This window comes from Arachis stenosperma, chromosome 5, assembly GCF_014773155.1.
Source record: "Arachis stenosperma cultivar V10309 chromosome 5, arast.V10309.gnm1.PFL2, whole genome shotgun sequence".
NCBI lineage: Eukaryota > Viridiplantae > Streptophyta > Magnoliopsida > Fabales > Fabaceae > Arachis > Arachis stenosperma.
This window is the reverse complement of record NC_080381.1, coordinates 95428544-95435573: the sequence shown is the minus strand read 5'-3', so window position 1 is coordinate 95435573 and position 7030 is coordinate 95428544. Positions and strand designations below refer to the sequence as shown.

Below are 7030 nucleotides of genomic sequence, written 5' to 3'. Positions count from 1 at the left end.
TATTGGTAATTAGGTTAATTTCATGTTTAGTTTAGTTTGTTGTGTTTATTTGGTAGTTTAGTATGTTAAATAAGGTTTTATGGTATTTTGGTAGCTGTTTGGAGGTTTGGAACGCTTAGATTGGTGCAAAAACATAGAAAAATTTTTGAAAAATAGAGCAACATCCACGCATACGCATACGGTGCGCGTACGCGTGCCCAAGCATTTCAGCCACTCCACGCGCACGCGTACATGACACGTCCGCGTGGATGCAGAAGTTCCACCCCCAGCCAATGACCCGAGAGTTGCGCCTGCACTGTGTGAACTTTGTGCCTGAGGCACAAACATCAACCCACATGTAAGCGCGATGGACTCGTGCACGCCTCATCTCCAGTTCACCAGGCACGCATACGCGTGCCTTGCACGTACGCGTCGGGCCTATTCCACTACCATCCGCGTGCACGCGGCATGCTCGCGTACGCATGGATGACTCTCCTTCACTACATTTCTTTTCGTCTCCTCTTTCCATTTCTTTCCTTCACCTTTATTCTCCCCTTCTTCAATCCCTTATCCAACACTCCCAAACACCATTGATAACCATTTATTTTAGTTAACTAATTAGTTATTTAGTTATTTGATTAGTTAGTTTTAGTTAGTTTTCAATTCATTTTCTCTTTTTCATTGTAAGTGTTGGATTGTTATTCTTGCTTACCATTAATTGCTGTTGGATAATAAAAAGGATGTTGTCTTAACATCATTATGTTTATAATCTTTGTTGGATTCTATTGTTGAGGTTATATTTTGCTACCTGGTTTTGAGTTTTTCATGCTTACCTTTTAAGAATACCAAGTGATGAGAAATGCCTTCAAGCATGTTTAATCTTTTTGAATTGCATGATTTGGCCACCATGTGATTTGAATACTTTTCTTTGCCTAGGCAATATCTTGATGGATGATGTTGTGCATTTACCTTAATGCATTGTATTTCATGATCATATGCATCCATAGGCTTTAGCTTGAATGCTTTCATGCTTCTTTAATGCTTGTTTTACCTTACAAGTTTATGATGAGCAGATATTTTATATGCTTTTTGGGGGTAATTTCATGTAGATTTTAGTGTGTTTTAGTTAGTTTTTAGTATAATTTTATTAGTTTTTAGGCAAAATTCATATTTCAGGACTTTACTATGAGTTTGTGTGTTTTTCTGTGATTTCAGGTATTTTCTAGCTGAAATTAAGGGAACTGAGCAAAAATCTGATTTAGGCTGAAAAAGGACTGTTGATGTTGTTGGATTCTGACCTCCCTGCACTCGGAATAGATTTTTTGTAACTACGGGAGTTCAATTGGTGCGCTCTCAATTGGGTTGGAAAGTAAACATCCAGGGCTTTCCAGTAATATATAATAGTCCATACTTTGCGCGAAGATAGATGACGTAAACTGGCGTTCAACGCCAGTTCCATGTTGCAGTCTGGCGTTCAGCGCTAGAAACAGGTTACAAGTTGGAGTTCAACGCCAGAAACAGGTTACAACCTGGCGTTCAACTCCAGAAACAGCCCAGGTACGTGAGAAGCTTAAGTCTCAACCCCAACACACACCAAGTGGGCCCCATAAGTGGATTTCTGCACCAATTAACTTAGTTTACTCATTTTCTATAAAATTAGGTTACTAGTTTAGTATTTAAACAACTTTTAGAGACTTTTTTTGTAGCTTGATGAGCGGATAATTTGTACGCTTTTTGGCTTTGTTTTTAGTATGTTTCTAGTAGGATTTAGTTAGTTTTTAGTATATTTTTATTAGTTTTTAGTTAAAATTCACTTTTCTGGACTTTACTATGAGTTTGTGTTTTTTTCTGTGATTTCAGGTATTTTCTGGCTAAAATTGAGGGACCTGAGCAAAAATCTGATTCAGAGACTAAAAAGGACTGCAGATGCTGTTGGATTCTGACCTCCCTGCACTCGAAGTGGATTTTCTGGAGCTACAGAAGCCCAATTGGCGCGCTCTCAACGGTGTTAGAAATTAGACATCCTGGGCTTTCCAGCAATGTATAATAGTCCATACTTTGCTCGAGATTTGATGGCCCAAACCGGCGTTTCAAATCAGCTCAAGAATGCCCGGCGTTTAACGCCGGAACTAGCACAAGAATGGGAGTTAAACGCCCAAACTGGCACAAAAGCTGGCGTTTAACTCCAAGAAGAGTCTCTACACGAAAATGCTTCAATGCTCAGCCCAAGCACACACCAAGTGGGCCCGGAAGTGGATTTTTCTGTCATTTACTCATCTTTGTAATTCTTAAGCTACTAGTTCCCTATAAGTAGGACCTTTTACTATTGTATTTTTGATCTTGAGATCTTTGAATCTTTTGATCACTGGGGGCTGGCCTCACGACCATGCTTAGACCTTGTTCTTATGTATTTTCAATGGTGGAGTTTCTACACACCATAGATTAAGGTGTGGAGCTCTGCTGTACCTCTAGTATTAATGCAATTACTATTGTTCTTCTATTCAATTCACCTTGTTCTTGTTCTAAGATATCACTTGTTTTTCAACTTGATGAATGTGATGATCCGTGACACTCATCATCATTCTCACCTATGAACGTGTGTCTAACAACCACCTCCATTCTACCTTAGATTGGGTGGATATCTCTTGGATTCTTTAACCGGAATCTTCGTGGTATAAGCTAGAATTGATGGCAGCATTCAAGAGAATCCGGAAGGTCTAAACCTTGTCTGTGGTATTCTGAGTAGGATTCAATGATTGAATGACTGTGATGAGCTTCAAACTCGCGATTGTGGGGCGTTAGTGACAGACGCAAAAGAATCACTGGATTCTATTCCGACATGATCGAGAACCGACAGCTGAATAGTCGTGCCGTGACAGGGTGTGTTGAACATTTTCACTGAGAGGATGGGAGGTAGCCACTGACAACGGTGAAACCCTACATACAGCTTGCCATGGAAAGGAGTTAGAAGGATTGGATGAAGACAGTAGGAAAGCAGAGAGACGGAAGGGACAAAGCATCTCCATTCGCTTATCTGAAGTTCTCACCAATGAATTGCATAAGTATCTCTATCTTTATCTTTATGTTTTATTCATATATCATCCATAACCATTTGAGTCTGCCTGACTAAGATTTACAAGGTGACCATAGCTTGCTTCATACCAACAATCTCCTTGGGATCGACCGTTACTCGCGTAAGGTTTATTACTTGGACAACCCAGTGCACTTGCTGGTTAGTTGTGCGAAGTTGTGTTTATGCCATGGTATTGAGCACCAAGTTTTTGGATTCATTACCGGGGATTATGTGAGTTGTGAAAAGTAGTGATCACAATTTCGTGCACCAAGTTTTTGGCGCCGTTGTCGGGGATTGTTTCGAGTATGGACAGCTGACGGTTCATCTTGTTGCTTAGATTAGGTAATTTTTTTTCAGAGTTCTTAAGAATGAATTCTAGTATTTCAAGGTGATGTTCTTATCATCACCAAAGCTGATTGATCATCATCAATTTAGCTCTTGAATGCAATGTCCTGCTGAAGCTTGGCTATCCATGTCTAATTTCTTTAGACTAAAGCTTTAGACTAACATTGCATGGTTCCTGGAATTCTCATTAAGAATTTTGATACCTTTATTTTCTTTTTCACTTAATTTTCGAAAAAAATCCAAAAAAAAATTACAAAATCATAAAAACCAAAAATATTTCTTGTTGAGTCTAGTGTCTCATTTTAAGTTTGGTGTCAATTGCATGTTTCTATTCTTCTTGCATTTTTTGAATTCATGCATGTGTCTTCATTGATCTTCAAGTTGTTCTTGATGATTTCCTTGCTCTGATCTTTAAATTCTCTTGACTTGAGTGTTTTGTTATTTCTCATGTGCATTCTCATTTTGTTAGTGTCAGTAGTATACAAGCTTCTAAGTTTGGTGTCTTGCATGCATTGTTATTTGATTTTAGTTGCATTTTGATTACTCCTCTTTTTTTTAAAAATCCAAAAATATTTTTATTTTGTGTCTTTTGAAGTCAATAATACAGAGAATTGAAGATTCAGAACATACAACAGAGGAATTACACAGAAAAAGGCTGGGCGTTCAAAATGCCCAGTGAGGAAGGCAAACTGGCGTTTAAACGCCAGCCAGGGTGCCTGGCTGGACGTTTAACGCCCAAAAGGGTAGTGATTTGGGCGTTAAACGCCAGAATGTGCACCATTCTGGGCGTTTAACGCCAGGATGGCACAAGAGGGAAGATTCTGTTTTCAATTCATATTTTTTTTCAGGTTTTCAAAATTTTTCAAAATCAAATCTTTTTCAAATCATATCTTTTCAATCAAATCTTTTTCAAAATCAATTTCTTTCCATTTTCAAAAATACTTGCTATCAATTAATGATTTGATTCAACATTTCAAGTATGTTGCCTTTTCTGTTGAGAAAGGTTTAATGTTTGAATCATATATTTTCTTGTTAGGCAAGTCATTAATTTTTAAAATCAAATCTTTTTAAATTATTTTTCAAATCATATCTTTTCAATCACATCTTTTTCAAAATAGTTTTCAATCAAATCTTTTTCAAAATCTTTTTCAAAAATTACTTGATTTCTTCTCCACTCTTGGTTTTCGAAAATCAATTAGAGTTTTTCAAAATGTTTTTAAAATCTTTTACTTAATTTTCGAAAATTTCTTCCCCTCTTCTCACATCCTTCTATTTATGGACTGACACTATTCCTTAACGCACAATTCGAACTCTATCTTTCTTGAGAAGTTCGAATTCTTCTACTTCTTCCTTCTATTTTTCTTTTCCTCTGACACCTCAAGGAGTCTCTATACTGTGACATAGAGGATTCCATATTTTCTTATTCTCTTCTCTTTCATATGAGCAGGAGCAAAGACAAAAGCATTCTTGTTGAGGCTGACCTTGAACCTGAAAGGACCTTGAAGTGAAAGCTAAGAGAAGCTAAAGCACAACTCTCTGTAGAGGACCTAACAGAATTCTTCAAGAAAGAAGAACCTATGGCAGCCGAAAATAACAACAATGCCAACAATGCAAGAAAGGTGCTGGGTGACTTTACTGCACCTACTCCCGACTTCTATGGGAGAAGCATCTCTATCCCTGCCATTGGAGCAAACAACTTTGAGCTTAAGCCTCAATTAGTTTCTTTAATGCAACAGAATTGTAAGTTCCATGGACTTCCATTGGAAGATCCTCATCAGTTTTTAGCTGAGTTCTTGCAAATCTGTGATACTGTCAAGACTAATGGAGTTGACCCTGAGGTCTACAGACTTATGCTATTCCCTTTTGCTGTAAGAGACAGAGCTAGGATATGGTTGGACTCACAACCTAAAGAAAGCCTGAACTCTTGGGAAAAGCTAGTCAATGCCTTTTTGGCAAAGTTCTTTCCACCTCAAAAATTGAGTAAGCTTAGAGTGGAAGTCCAAACCTTCAGACAGAAGGAAGGTGAATCCCTCTATGAAGCTTGGGAAAGATACAAACAATTGATCAGAAAGTGTCCCTCTGATATGCTTTCTGAATGGAGCATCATAGGTATTTTCTATGATGGTCTGTCTGAACTGTCCAAGATGTCTTTGGATAGCTCTGCTGGAGGATCTCTTCATCTGAATAAGACGCCTACAGAAGCTCAAGAACTAATTGAAATGGTTGCAAATAACCAATTCATGTACACTTCTGAAAGGAATCCTGTGAACAATGAGACAAATAAGAAGAAAGGAGTTCTTGAGATTGATACTCTGAATGCCATATTGGCTCAAAACAAAATATTGACTCAGCAAGTCAATTTGATTTCTCAAAGTCTGTCTGGAATGCAAAATGCACCAGGCAGTACTAAGGATGCTTCATCTGAAGAAGAAGCTTATGATCCTGAGAACCCTTCAATAGAAGAGGTGAATTACATGGGAGAACCCTATGGAAACACCTATAATTCTTCATGGAGAAATCATCCAAATCTCTCATGGAAGGACCAACAGAGACCTCAACAAGGTTTCAACAACAATAATGGTGGAAGAAACAGGTTTAGCAATGGCAAGCCTTTTCCATCATCTTCTCAGCAACAGACAGAGAGTTCTAAGCAGAGCCACTCTGACTTGGCAACCATGATCTCTGATCTAATCAAAACCACTCAAAGTTTCATGACTGAAACAAGGTCCTCCATTAGAAACTTGGAGGCACAAGTGGGTCAGCTGAGCAAGAAAGTTACTGAGCTCCCTCCTAGTACTCTTCTAAGCAATACAGAAGAGAATCCAAAAGGAGAATGCAAGGCCATCAACATGGCCGAATTTGGAGAGGAGGAAGAGGCAGTGAACGCCACTGAGGAAGACCTCAATGGATGTCCACTGGCCTCCAATGAGTTCCCTAATAAGGAATCGTGGGAATCTGAGGCTCACATTGAGACCATAGAGATTCCATTGGATTTACTTCTGCCATTCATGAGCTCTGATGAGTATTCTTCCTCTGAAGAGGATGAAAATGTCACTGAAGAGCAAGTTGCTAAATACCTTGGAGCAATCATGAAGCTAAATGACAAGTTATTTGGTAATGAGACTTGGGAGAACGAACCTCCTTTGCTCACCAAAGAACTGGATGACTTGTCTAGGCAGAGATTACCTCAAAAGAGACAAGATCCTGGGAAGTTTTCAATACCTTGCACCATAGGCACCATGACCTTTAAGAAGGCTCTATGTGACTTAGGGTCAAGTGTAAACCTCATGCCTCTCTCTGTAATGGAGAAGCTAGGGATCTTTGAGGTGCAAGCTGCAAGAATCTCACTAGAGATGGCAGACAATTCAAGAAAACAAGCTTATGGGCTAGTAGAGGATGTTCTGGTGAAGATTGAAGACCATTACATCCCTGCTGATTTCATAGTCCTAGAGACTGGGAAGTGCATGGATGAATCCATCATTCTTGGCAGACCCTTCCTAGCCACAGCAAAAGCTGTGATTGATGTTGATAGAGGTGAATTGATCATTCAAGTGAATGAAGAATCCTTTGTGTTTAAGACTCAAGGATATCCCTCTGTAAACATGGAGAGGAAGCATGAAGAGCTTCTCTCAA

General features: G+C 38.9%; 1 non-coding gene across 1 annotated transcript; it reads right to left on the bottom strand.

Annotated features, from left to right (window-relative positions):
• Nucleotides 1-5379: 5379 nt before the first annotated feature.
• LOC130983493 (small nucleolar RNA R71) lies at nucleotides 5380-5487 on the bottom strand. The gene has a single exon (XR_009087478.1). It is a non-coding gene; the product is annotated as a small nucleolar RNA R71 (small nucleolar RNA).
• Between the last annotated feature and the right edge of the window lie 1543 nt (nucleotides 5488-7030).